Below are 14901 nucleotides of genomic sequence, written 5' to 3'. Positions count from 1 at the left end.
TTTTGCGAATATGATTGATTATCCTATTTTGAGACATAATAATTTTTGTGTGATCATAGTTTTGGTCTATTTTCTAATTCACCAAAAAGTACACATTGTAAGCTTTCTATAGGTACCTTATTTGTGTAATTTGGACTTATATTGAGAGGGTATGGCCTCTCAAAGTTTCTTAAAATTTACTGAATTCAGGTAAATTTTTTCCTAAAAGTAGGGGTTGAAGATAATGCCTTTTAGTTTGTCTCAGTTTCGTCTTAAAAGTATACATATCCAAACACCTAGTTAAAGCTCTTGTTTATGAGAACTAAGCTTACCATCATACTTAGGATACCTGAAAACCCCCCACCCAAATTTTTTCCAAGGCCAACGGTAGCCTTCTTGCCGGTGCATGGATTGCACATGGTGCATGGATTGCACGGAACATGCGTCCTAGTGCTGGAGTTGGGCTTAGCGGGTGTTAGGCCTGGCACACAGTGTGGCCTAGCGACGAGCATCGGTCCCCTCGTGTACGTAGCCTAGCCCATCTTGATGCTCCAGGTCCATTTGATCTGTGCCAAATGGCGTGTAGTTTTGCGTAAACTACACGTTGTTTGGTCCAAACGACAGGTCATTTTGGACCCTGTCTCGAAATTTTTTTTCTCCCAATTTCTTCTTAAAAATATATATATAAATTAAAATTAGTTATAAATAAAAATATTATTATATATTAGTGATTTTTTTTTCTAGAATATAAAATATTTTTAATAAAAAATTTAATTAATAAATATTTTTTATTTTATTTTTCCAAGAAATTTTTTTTATCACTAATAATAGTAATAATTTTTTTTATTATTATGGGTATTATTTTTATGTAAAATGATATTTTCACTAATAATAAATTTGTTTTATTATTACATGTATCATTTTTTATGTGAAATGATATTTTATTTTAATACTAATAATTTTGTTTTATTATTTTGTGTATCTTTTTGTGTAAAATAATATTTTATTTAATAATAATAAATTTATTTTTATTATTATGTGCATTTTAAATTTTTTTAAGAATTTATTTTTTTATCTGTATTTGTTACAGATCATGGTGAGAACTGTGCGAACTCCTAGGAGGATTTTGACTATCCAACAGAGGGACAAAATAAATGGAATGATCAATGACTTAGGCAGTCATTAACTGAATCCTATTAGTTACGATGATAAAATGATTCATTTGGTGAGTTATATTATCAAAATTAATGGGTTAATTCTGAGTATTATGAGGGAAGGTGGTCTTTTATTAGAACATAAGAAATACGTAGCTTTCAGGAGAACCTTAATTACTCCAAATCAGAAGGGAATTCTTGATGCACTATGGTGCAAACTAAATGAGGGCAATAATGGTCGCTACAAATTCCTTGTGCAAGAATTTATTAAGGAGTATGCTAACTGGGCAGCTATGAAGACTGCTAGTTCTTCCCTAGGACTGTCAATTTGTGACAGCAAGAAGAAAAACCTGATGGGGAAATTACTATCCAAAGTGGACTATAGGCCTAAACCTAATCAAATAAAGCATTAAGAGATTTGATGCCTGTTAGAGTCTACTACAATTATCATCTTTTTGAATAGGCTTGTCCTCATAAGTTTGATGTAATGCTTTCAGTATTGAATATCTATAACTATGCTGGATATTATTTTTGTAGATATTAAAAAAGAAATATATATAATAAATGAAAGCATTTTTTTTATAATTGTTAATTCTTTATGTTATTCATATATGTGTTTTTTGTATATATTATTTATTTTAATTACATGGTAATTAAAATATCATGTTCGAATTTTTTTTTCCTATAAATAATGGTGCCTTATGTTATTAATTATGTTATATTTATCACATATTAGGATCTTAGACGATGATTGGAAACATAGTGAACTTTTGACTCTATGCCTAATATGAGATATTTATATACCTAATTAATTATTGATAAGGTTGGAAATATATATTTCAATGGTTCAATTAATGTGTAAAAGTTGTCTCTATATAGAACTTAGTGTTAAAAAATGGCTTCAACTGCTAAGAATATTGTTGTTGAACTTAATGAAGGCGAGAAACTAAATGGTGATAATTACGAGACCTAGATTATGAAAATCCAGTATGTGCTTAAAGAACACAAGGTTCTTGAGACTCTTAACCTAAGCATGAATGTTCCTAAAGCTGGACATATGGCCTAACATGTGAAGGACCGTAAGGCATATGATGCCTGGAAGGAAAAAATTCTCTAGCTCAAATTACATTATTGAGTAGCATAGATGATGATATCATGCAGGAATTTAGGAAGTATGACCTAGTAAAGAACATGTGGTCTGCGTTAAAGGCAAATTTTGGAGGCACGTCTGTTGCCAAACTTACGGCTCCCACAATAAAGTTTAACACATACAAGAAATGCCCCATACATAATATGAATATATATATATGAGGATGATGTCAAACATGGTGAATGAGCTTAAAGATGCTGGTCATACTCTCATTGATGAACAACAAGTCCAAGCTATGATACGTTATTTACCTAATAGTTGGGAACCTATGAAGATGCATTTGACTCATAATGTTAACATCAAAAATCTTTGTCACATTGAATTAGAAGAGAAGCACATTGGTTCTAACAAGTCAGGTACTAATGTGAACATGGCAAGTTCTAGCTCACAAAGTTCTAAGGGATAAAAGCGAAAGCATCAAGGTGGGCCCCAACAAGGGAAAGGTAAAGGATTTGCCAATAAGAAGCCTAAGTATAACCATGCTGGAAAAGGGAAAGGTCCCTTTAAGAAGAAAAAGAAAAATGTTTCTAAGGTGAAATGCTACAATTGTGGAAACAAAGGCCATTTTGCAAGAGATTGCATTGAGCCTAAAAGGACTCAGGTGCAGCAGACCATATAGCGAAGGAAAGGGATGCCTTCATGGAGTTTTGGTGTCTTCCAAATGGAGCAAAGTAGATTTATGTAGGAAAAAACTCGAAAGTATAGGTGAAAGGGATTAACACTGACTATCCATTATAATTAATTCACTCTGATATTTATGGTCTAATGAATGTGAGGGCTAGGTATGGGGCATATTACTTCATCACATTTATGGATGACTATACTTGTTTTGGTTATGTCTATTTGATTTCTCATAAATCTATAGCTTTGAGTTGCTTTGTAAAATACTTAAATCTTATTGAAAATCAATTAGACGAGAAAGTTAAGGCTTTAAGAACCAATCAAGGAAGAGAATATCTATATGATTAATTTAAAGAATTATGTGATGAAAAAGGAATAGAAAGACAATTTACTATTCCTGGCACTCTGTAACAAAATGGTGTAGCAGAGAGATGTAATAGAACTTTACTTGAAATGGTTAGGCCAATTATGGCGTAAGAAAATTTGCCTATCACCTATTGGGGTGATGCACTTTTGACTGCTATATTTACACTTAATCGTGTGCCTTTTAAATCAGTTACTTCCACTTCATAAGAGTTATGGACAACACGTAAACCAGACTTAAGCATCTTAAAACCCTGGGGTTGTGCTGCTTATGTTCATGATCCTTCCCATCAATTTGAAAAACTTAGTCCAAGGGGAAGGAAGTGTATCTTTGTAGGATGTTCTGAATAATCCAAGGGATATGTGTTCATTGGAGGGCAAGACAATGGATATGTGACTGAGTTTGAATCACAAATGTTATATTATTAAAGAATGAATTTCCTAAGCAAGGGGTGATAAGACAAGACTTTTCTCTATATGAGACTTAAGATCAAGATATTTTGGTAATACCAAGTCAACTTGAATCACTTCCAAGTGGGAGCAATATGAACAATGATGAATTAGTTTCAAATGACATTCAATTAAATCCTAAAGTGACTCCATCAATAATTCTTGATCCGAGTGGGAGTACTATAAACATTGATGAGTCAATGTATCAATCTCAGCTCCGTCGATCAAGTTGAAAAAGCATTCCTCGTTATTATTTTGAGATTGAAAGGGAAGCATTTATGGTTACTTTAGATGATGATAAGCCTAAAAATGTAAATGAAGCTCTTACATGCTCGGCTAAGGATAAGTGGGTTAAAGCAATGGAAGAAGAGATGGAGTCTATGGAATCAAACCAAGTCTAGGAATTGGTAGATTTACCAATGGGACGTAAGGTTATTGGAAACAAATGGGTTCTTAAAAGTAAGCGTAAAGATGATGGAAGTATCGAAAGATACTAAGCTCATTTAGTGGCTAAGGGGTATACACAATAGGAAGGTATAGTCTATGAGGAGACTTTTTAACCTATCCTTGGAGTAAAGATTTCAAGGGATCATTATAAGAGGTTACTATCGCTCTAAGAGGTTACTATCTCTTACTTAAGAATCATACATCAAGAAAATTCTTAAGAGATTTCATTTGCAAGATTGAAACCCAATAGATACTCCCATTTCAAAAGGAAACTTTTTGAGCTATAAGTTATGCCGTAAGACTCCACAGGAAAGTGAGAAAATGAAGATGTTCCTTATGCCAGTGTGATTGGAAGTTTTATGTATACAATGATGTGTACAATGCCAGACATTTGCTATGCGGTGGGCATGGTGAGTAGATCAGTCTGACCTAGGACAAGCACACTAGAAAGCAGTGAAGAGGATATTGAGGTATCTTAAGATGTTTGCTAGTTTATAACACTGCAAGTGCATAGATTATGAATAAGTAATACAGTAGTGAGTAGAGTATCATTTCCACGAGGAATTTATAGGCATAAATACTAAGCTAAACAACAATTTTGACTGTTTAAACTATCAAATGTTTTAAGAGATTAATTCTAAACTACTACAACTGCTGAGAATTAAAAGAAGACAAAGCTATAACCTTAAATTTGGAAATCAATTGACCAAACAATTTCAAAATTAAGATTTCACACTTCAACTTTATTATGACTTAACTTCACTTATTTAATAGATTGAGAATTGTTACTTTGATGAAAATTAATCCTAAGATATCTTAAGTACTCTCTTAAGTCACCTAAGGTGTATTTTAATTAATCTAAACCCTACTTTCATGGTGATCAATCTTAATTAAAACTCTTTGAGCTCTCAAATTAATTATGGGATTCTACAAAGGATTTTAGCCTATCTCTAGGTTAGCTTTTCTAGGTTCAAAACTCTGATTTCCAATACTAATCTTCATCCTTCAGTTCTTTAATTAGTATCTTATATCATAATTAAGTGGGTACTAACACATAGCATGTATTAAGAACGCAGAATATTGAATCAAAGAACAAAACTCAAATATATTAAATAACTTCAATATATATCCATAAAATAAATTGAAAGTACTACTCTCCTAGTCCTAGAATTAAACAAATTACTCACTCATGGGGAGTTTAGCAAATATATTGAAATTAAAGTAAAATAACATAAGACAATTTAAAGAAATATAACAAAAGAACCCATAACAAAGATTTTGCATATTTGAACTTTTAGAACTTTAGCTGAGAGTCCTTCTCCTTGATGCTGATATAGATTCTCTCCAAGTTACTTAGAAAACTAGGATTTTTATGTAAACTAAAACTAACTCTAACTTGAACTAAAAGCTCTCTTACATGTTTTGGTATCCTAGTATTTATATCAGGTGCCTCAAAGTCATGTTTCAGAGTCCCAAGAGCCTTAGAAGTCTTTTCAAAATAAGTGGAAGGGAATTAGATTTAAAACAGAAGTCTATCTGCTACAAAGTACACAGCCCTGTGAAACTACATGGCCCAGGATCATATAAGTCTCTGGACTACTTTTGGCTTCATTCACGAGGGAGACAATAAGTTACATGGGGGTAGCAAGTTTACGTGAGGTTTTTAACATGGCCCGAGTGCTATCGTCTCTCCTTGGCTCTCTAGGTCTTTGGCTTCTAAAAGGTTGCACGGGTTTTAGTGATTTACATGGGGTCTATTACATGACCAGTGTACTATGGTTTCTCCATGCTTTCTTCAATTTCTCTTGACCGAGGAGTTACATGAGTTAAGCTCCATGCTTACACGACCCGTGTAATGTTATGCAGTAGCCCTTCTTGCTTTTTCTATTTTCCAAACTTGTCCAATTGACTTCCATGCCTTGGATCTTGCTTAAAACACCTGAAAAAGATACAGAAACATGAATTTATGCAGAGATTAACAAAATTAATAAAAACTAATAAAACTAAGTAATATGTATGCAATTAACTACCTAAATGCTATGAAATACAATGCAATAGTGCCTTAAAATACCTATATAATACAAGTCTATCAAATAACCCCCAACTTGAACCTTTATTTATCCTCAAGCAAATAAAACTTTGAAACTCATTACGGTCCTCTATTTTTCTTAGAAATACAACAACAAACTTGACTTGCATATAATTGGACTCTCTACAACCTTAATACTAATTTCCTTACCTTTAAGGCATAGAGATATCAACAATTGCCTGTTAGAATTTCATCCCCTTGATGGAGTTTCAACTAATCATTCTACTTGCAAGGCCATTAATAAGTCACAAATAACTTGTTTTACTAGGATATATTTGAGAAATACTTACTTTCATAAAATTGCCTCTATTATGCATGATTATGATGAAGTGAGGTGATATATCTCAAACCCCATAGGCATACCTCAGTTTTCTATCTCCACTAATGTAGCATACATTTTTTAAAAGATCAAAAGGTCTTTAAAAGGGTTGTAATGGGGCTAGAGGGTAGTGATTTGGCTGTTAATGAAAGGTCTTTGGGAATGAAAATATGAGGGTTACGATTGTGCAAAGGTTCCAAATACATTAGGTTTATTTTTGTCTGTTTTTGAATGAAAAGGAGGTGCCTTTGGTTCTTAATGCCAAGTATGCTTGCTTGATGCTCACTTTGAGACTTCTTTGCTTGTTTTTCTTTATTTCGTATTTGTGTCCCTTTTTTCCTTACCTCCAAACTCATTGTTTTTGATGGGTTAGAAGGGTAACTTTTTTATGTTTTTGATCACACACTTACACTTAGTTTTGAATTTTGCACCCTCTTTCTATATTTTCTCTCTTTTCACACACTTAGCATATCTTTCACTCATGTATTTTAACTTCCTCATAGGGTAGGATAAGTGTTTAGGCTAGAGGCTAGGATAATATTGTGAGTTATCAAAAATCATTTAAGGGAATAGATGTACGCTCAAATTGGCTGCAAGGGGTGAAAATTTGGTGTTGGGTGGTTAAGACTATGATGAGTTTATAAACAAATAATGCCTTAATTATCTCTTAATTAAGCATATGCTAGGCTTTCACCTTAATAGGTCTGAGAGACATGTTCTAGGGTTTGTGAGGCATATTTTACGTTTATTCATATTTCTAAAATTTTCTCCTAATTTTACAAGTCTATTGTGACAGACTAATGACTATGAAGGGGTTTAATTAGTTTAACTTCACTTAGGCAATTAAATTTTTCACAAATAATATATTAAAGTCTTTTTGCCTATCTAGTTACATCATTTCCTCTTTCCAAGAGAGATCAATTATTAGCTTATTAAGATTTTTTACTTATAGTTCGAAGATAAAAATTCTTTGAAAATGTTCAAAATTTTTCAAAATTTTTCTAGATTTAAATACACATGTAACACCCCCATTTGCATAGCCTGGTAAATTTCACTGTTTCGGTGACCGGTGTCGGTCCGGACAATTAAGGGGATTAGAACCACACTTAAGACAACTAGATAAGCCACAAACACAAAATTTTAAGAACGTCGAATTTAGCACGTTAGAGCTAGGTAAAACTGAAGTTATATTTATTATTGGATTTATGCTAGGTTATGGTACTGAAACACTGTGAAATTGTGTGTTTCAGTGGAAAAGAATACCGGGACAGAACCCGAGGAGTCGAGTCAAGGCCAACAAGCGACTCGCTTGAGGTTTGTGCACAACATCACCATGCTTTAAAGTTCATTGATAAAGTGAATGAAATATGTATTTTACATTTGCTTTGAATTGTTGAATATTTATTTGTGACATTATTTATGATGTTTTGACTTAAATTGTGGAAAGTTAGTTGTGTATATTTGAAATGACAATGTTTAGCAAATTGTTAAGATAAGTTTTGAAACCACAGTGTCATGACCATATATTTGAACACCTCACTAGCACGACTAGTGGGGGTAATTAGTTTCGAATTTTGATTCCTTCTCTGGAGAAGTGTTGAGGTGTGCCAGTAGAAGAGGATGTGAATGGATATCCATATATTTGAGCAAGCTAGCCTTGTGATGTGATTTCTCTTTAGCCTCTGGCTATTGAGATTCTATTTGTTTCAAATGGCATGATCTAACTGTGGTTTTATGAAATGTGTTTTGATACCTCAAAATGAACTTGATTTGCATTAAAATTTCATAATTCATGTTCAGCCAAATTTTTGAATAAATGTGATTTAAGTTTTGCATAAAGATTATTTTAGTATGTTGTGCACCACTGAGTCCTAGTACTCAGCGATAGCTTCTATTGCTGTCGCAGATACAGAGACTAGAGGAGCAGCTGACTGAGCTGCTGAGGTGTGAGGAGCTATCAGCTTGAAGTCACCGGGTATAATTTATACCTTGATTGTAAATATTTATTTTGGTGTATGTAATGCACAGAAATGTATGGACATGTTAAAATGGGTCTTGAGCAGCTTGTACAAAATCTGTATAAAATTCGTAATAAATTTTAGTTTGGATTTTCTTAATGTAAATTTTTATATGATGTATATATAAATTGTTTATCCTTAAAGAAATATGAATGTATGAAATTGATTGATCAGACTTGAGGATTATTGAATTTTGAACTTGAGAAATTGATTGAAATGATTGTGGAATTGTTGAAATTAATTGAGTTTGATTGTGAAATTGAAGTAGTGGTTGAGAAAAATTTTTAGAAGTACTTTTTACAGGTATTTGAAGAACTGTTTTCTCAAAATACAGAGGGAACTCTGTCAAAATTTTTATAAAATTTGCGGAAAAATAAAATGGGCCAAAATTTCCAACTAGCTTTCAACTTAATTACATGTTTTAAATACTTATTAGTAAATGCTCAACACTTGTTAAAAGTAAGAAAATTGTTTTAAAATCCCTTGTAGGGTACTTAATAAATTATCGGTAGGTGAAGTTCGGTAGTTCATTAGGTATTCTACGGGATCATGTTATGCCTTACAAAGGGGTAAGGTGTGACATGTTTTAGTGGTATCAGAGCAAATTTTTGAAGTATATTTTAACTTGAGAATTTGTGTCTTTTCTTTGTTAAGTATAACTGCTCAATGTCCATTTTTGTTACATACAGTGCATTACATCATGAATATAAACTAATGGAGGGAAATCTCCATGTGTTACTTGTTTAGGAGATACCCTAACTTCAGCCTGAAATGGAAGAAGGGGATCGCTCAGTTGAGCAGTCTGTTGAAGCTGAGGCACAAAGGGAAGCCCCAGCTTTACCGAATGTCAGTGGGTCAGTAGCACCAGCCCCACAAATGCTGTAGTTTCCTGCACAGTTCGCACAGCAGATGGCTGCAATGTTTCAACAAATGGCTGGGGGTATGCCTGTTCAAGCTCCACCCCAACCACCTGTGGCACAACCACTGCCTCCAGCCAGACAGTATGATAAATTACTAAAGTATGGGGCTGCAGAATTTAAGGGTACAGTGGACCCTTTATGTCACGACCCAACCTATGGGCCGGACCGGCACTAGGACCTGGGCCAGCCTAAAGCCCCCGAGGCCCGTAGTAAGCCTAACTGTTCATTTACCCAATTCTAAGGCCCATTTGGGCCCAATTTCAAGAAAACAAACGAACAGAGTCCGGCCATAAAATGGACTTACCAACGGGGAGTTTTCGACTCACCCGACCTGTAAACACAACATATAGTCAATTGGGGAGCTCAGCTCACCCTCCACATACTCATTAACATAAAATAAATGGGAGCTCAGCTCCCTCATCCAATCCATCAAACATGCATAGCGTATTTAGTTTACAGGTCCAACATGATAACAATATTACAGACCATAATCAAATAATTTCTGCTAACACATGCGGAAATTCTAGGAGTAATTAAAATTACACAAATATTGATAAACAACCTGCGAGGTAGAAAAGCAGGTTAACCCAGAACAAAATATCCTCCTGTGGCCTGTAAAAATTTTTGAACAGGAGTGAGCGTTCGACTCAGAGAGTAAAATATCAATCTTAACTATAATCTCTATAACTATCTGAAACTAATGCAATCCTGTAGAGTGAAATGCAACATTAACATCATATTCACATCATAGCATCAAAAAGGTAATTTGGAGCACTCACGCACCCTGTAGCATCAATCATAATATATTGGGAGCTGATCCCCTATACAGCTCTCTTAAATCCAACCTGGTGCCAGCGAAGAACTCAAGCCGGACTTTCGCTTAATACCAAATCGGGGTCCCAGCGAAGAACTCAAGCCGTGTCTACCCCGAAGGACCGGGTCCCAGCGAAGAACTCAAGCCGTGTCTACCCGTCCTATCCATAGTCCACACCACATCACACGCACGCCAACGCACGCACACTGCTCCAAATTACCACAACAACACTCATGGCACTTTAACATTTATCAATGCATCATAAATCGTGCCTAGAGTTTAACTACATAAATATATGCATATAAGTGATGCATGGGCATGCTGAACATATAATAATATCGAAATTACAATTAAAATTAATATTTTACTCACAAACTTGACGACAAATTACTGTGGCGGCTGGGCGGAGGAAGAAGGCTGTCCCGGCTCACCTGACAATTACATTACATATATTTAATAAATTTGACTCAATACAACAAAGAAAAAGATCAAGTACGTCCTAAGTCGTGCCGAAAATCCGGCAGAGTCTCCCCTATACCTAGGACCTTCCCAACCTGCAAAAGGGCTAAAAACGCACTTCTATATTCACAATCCATATATCAACAGTTCAATCATATCACACAGCCCCTCCTGGGCCCATTAAATCAATCATCCATCACAACACGCAAAATTTCAATTTAGTCCTTATTATTGATCATTTTTGCAAAACCAGCACAAACTAGCTCTACACATTTTAAAACTCTGCCCCACTGTCCTTAGCTCTATTAAGAAGCTATTGCACAAAGAATCGTAATTTTCTAAGCTACCACGATTATTTTATGGATTTTTAATCCTATTTAAGCACTATAAAAGTACGAAATAACAAGGTTCGGGTTTACCTTTGCCGATTCCGACTTGAACGCGCTCGACGTCGACAATGGGGCTAGCCAAAACCTCGCCCAATTCGGAGACTTTTTCAGAACGGTCCATTCGCCCGAATTTGCGAACCGGTCAATCGCCGAATTTCCGTGAATCGAGGATACCTACACAAGCCCATAACACGGGGTTAGTACATAAAATTTTCATAATTTTCTAAGCTCATTTAATGCTCGAAAATACACCGCGAAGTTCGTGGGACCCACCAAAAACGGTGTCGAAAAATTCGAAATTTATGTCGCTATAAGCTCTCGACGAATGGAGCGTGCTGGTGGCCTCGGTTTTCTCGTGGGATTCACGGTTTTCGAGAAATCTAGCCCAAAAGTCGAAATGGGCTAAAATCTTCCCGAGCTAAAATCGGACAATCCGCTCGATGGATTTCGGCGTTCTTGGTGTCTATGGAAAGCTCTCGCCGAGTAGATGATTTTGGACACAAGACCCGGTCCAATCGGTGGCCGGATCGGCCGGATTTGGCCGGGGAAGTCGAAGCGGCGCGGCGCGCGCAGGGGGAAGATCGCGCGCGTTTTCCGCTGCTCGCTCGTCACGGCCGCCGGGCCGGGAGGCGCGCCAGGGGAGGACGCAGGGGAGGCGGCTGGCCGGCGGCAAGGGAGGGGAGGAGAGAGAAACGAGAGAGAAGAGAGGAGAGGGCGTCGCGCGCGGGAGGAAGGAAAAGAAAAAGAGAAGAGACCGGTCCGATTCGACCGGTCCGATCCGGTCCGGTTCGATTCGGCCGGTTCGATTCGAAATACAAAATTTTGAATTTTTACTCTGCCTCGGGACCGAAAACGAGGTCCAAAAATTCCGAAAAAATTCCATAAAACTCAGAAAAATACGTAGACTCCAAATATATTTTTAGTTTTGCCACGTGGTCTTTAAATTAATTTTTAAAAATCATCAAAGTTTATATTTTCGGAAAATCGAACCCGATTTTTAAAATCCGAAAAAAAAATCTCAAAAAAATTCCTAAAATTTAAATAAAATTAAAATATCAAAAATACTCATAAATAATAAAATTTGGGGTGTTACACTTTAGAGGCAGAGCATTGGCTTGAAAGAATGGACAGAGTGTTTAAGAAACTGCACTACCAAGATGAATTGAAGTTTGAATACTCTGTGTCGCTACCGCAAGGGGATGCGTATGATTGGTGGAAGACCATCCCCCACAGCTTGGCTGAACCACGATCTTGACACAGGATGACTTCATCGAGAGTTCGCATAAAATACATCCCAGATGCATATATTGATCAGAAATTGCAAGAATTTTTGAGTTTGAAACAAGGCAACAGAACAGTGGCAGAGTATGAGAGGGAGTTCTCCCGCTTAAGTCACTATGCAGGGAGTCTCCTCTCTACCAGCAAGGCAAGATGCAAGAGATTTGAGACTGGTTTGAAGCTGAGCATAAGGATGCAAGTTGTGGGATTCAGACACAGCAACTTCTCAGAGCTCATGTCTCAAGCACTTGAGCTGGAGAGAATAGAATCAGAAGCAACCCCAGTGAAAGAAAAATCAGAGAAAGCTGAGAAATCAGAGAAAGACAAGGGGAAAAAGTCAGTAGAGCCGAGTTCTGGTGGTACCTCTGGAAAGAAAAAGAAGTTTAGTGGACCCAGCAGGGGTCGAGGTGGAAGATTTGGTAGAGGCAGATTTTCTAGACAGAGACCCCCTAGGTCTGGACAGTAGTCAAGCAGAGGTTCATACTCTGCCCGCCCCTGTGAGACTTTCGGCAAGGTTCATGGGGGGGAATGTTATTGGGCCACTGAAGCCTGTTTTAACTACGGAGGCAAGGGTCATTTAGCAAGAGACTGCACTAGTGCTCCGTCTTCGAGATATGGTCCAGCTCCTACTACTGCCGAGGGATCTATTCAGAGTCCTACTCCTAGAGGTTCACAGTCATTTGGTAGAGGAAGAGGCAGAGGTAGAGGCACTGCTTCAGGCAGTCAGGGCACAGTTGGTCAATCAGCACAAGGAAGTGCTTCAGCCAGAGTCTACACAATGAGACAGCGAGAAGAGGCTAAGACTTCTGATGTGGTAGCTGGTACATTCTCTGTAACACCCCTATTGGTATAGCCTGGTATATTTCACTGTTCCGGTGACCGGTGTCGGTCCGGACAATTAAGGGGATTAGAACCATACTTAAGACAACTAGAGAAGCCATAAACACAAATAATTAGTAATGTTCAATTAGTTAAGTATAAATAAGAAAAACAGAACATAAGAGGTTAAACGAGCCGAGAGTCACAACAATGAGTGACCTCCTCGGGAACGACTGCGAAGTCGTTTTAAACTCAAATTTGAACCGTAAAATGTGACGTTGCGGTCCTTAGGACCCTTATGAACACAGTGGAAAAGAGAAAATCACGAAAAAGAACTGTTAAGTCAGTCAAATAATTAGGTCAGGGAGCCAGAAGAAATATTGGATTATTTGCAAACCGGGATGAATCGGCGAGGGGCAATTTGGTCAATCGACCGAGAGTGACTCGACCTAATCACAAATAAAATCAGAGAAAAGAAAATTTCGGAATCGAGAATTAAAATAAAGAACTAATAGAAAAAAATAAATAGAAAAAAAAAGAAAGAAGATGGAAAAGTCAAAGGTGATGACATCATGCATGATGTCATAAAGGATTAATTAATTTATTTTATTAATTTGAGATTTTGGTCTTCTAAAAGGGGATAAGATTAAAGAAAATAAAACAAAAAAAAATTATTAGAAAAGTCTTCTTCTTCTCCCAAAGTGCCGCCACACCTTCTTCCCAAAACCCTCCATGAAATCCTTCCATTTAAGCTTACATTTAAGCTTGATTTTCTCCACTTAATCAACATAACTCCCCTAAAAACTTCACTAGACCTTACAATCTCAACTTAAGAACAAGAAAGAAAGAAGAAAGGAGGAGAGGAATTGAAGAATTGGTGTTTAAGTTGAGGTTAGTTTATTAACTTGTCATTTTTCCATATTAAATGCATATGTGATGATTGAAATGAGCTTAGAGTTAATTAAATGAAATGAAAATATGGGGGGAAGGACTATTATTGAAATTTTGTCCAGCTTGGAGGGAGTTTGATTTTGTATGGCTTGAGGGTTTTGAATGAGTTTAGAAACCTTACTTAGTTGATTGATTAGCATTAAAACCATTAAATGTAATTAATTGCATGAGATGAATGAGTTAGGGTTTGAATGTTAGGGTTTGTGAACCAAATTTTGGAGAAATGCTTAAATGATGACTTTGGTCTATTGTGAGATGAAAAATGGTCAATAATGACCAAAAGAGATGTGTGGAAATTGTGAGAATGGAAGTTACATTCGTAGGTCAAATGGTCATGCTGCTGGCAGCATGACCAAACCAACTTTGAAGGACCAAAATGGAAATTTTACAAGTCCAATTGATATGCCACCAATTGGAGATGAAAATAGACATAAAATGACACAATTTTCATTAAGGAACCATGCCCAAAAACTGACCAAAACTTGGTGAACCAATTGACCAAAGTGAAATGAGAGCAGGCTGCCACTGCACCAAACTGATCAAATGAACAGTAGTCATAATTCGAGCTAGACAGGTCAAATTGACCTGAAATTTTACCAGAAATTAGATAAGATATAGATCTAAAACTTTCATGAAGAACACCAACCCAAATTATGCCATTAACCCATTCAAATTATTGAG

This window comes from Hevea brasiliensis, chromosome 14 (assembly GCF_030052815.1).
Source record: "Hevea brasiliensis isolate MT/VB/25A 57/8 chromosome 14, ASM3005281v1, whole genome shotgun sequence".
Lineage (NCBI taxonomy): Eukaryota > Viridiplantae > Streptophyta > Magnoliopsida > Malpighiales > Euphorbiaceae > Hevea > Hevea brasiliensis.
The sequence above is the reverse complement of the archived record's forward strand: the minus strand, read 5'-3'. Positions refer to the sequence as shown.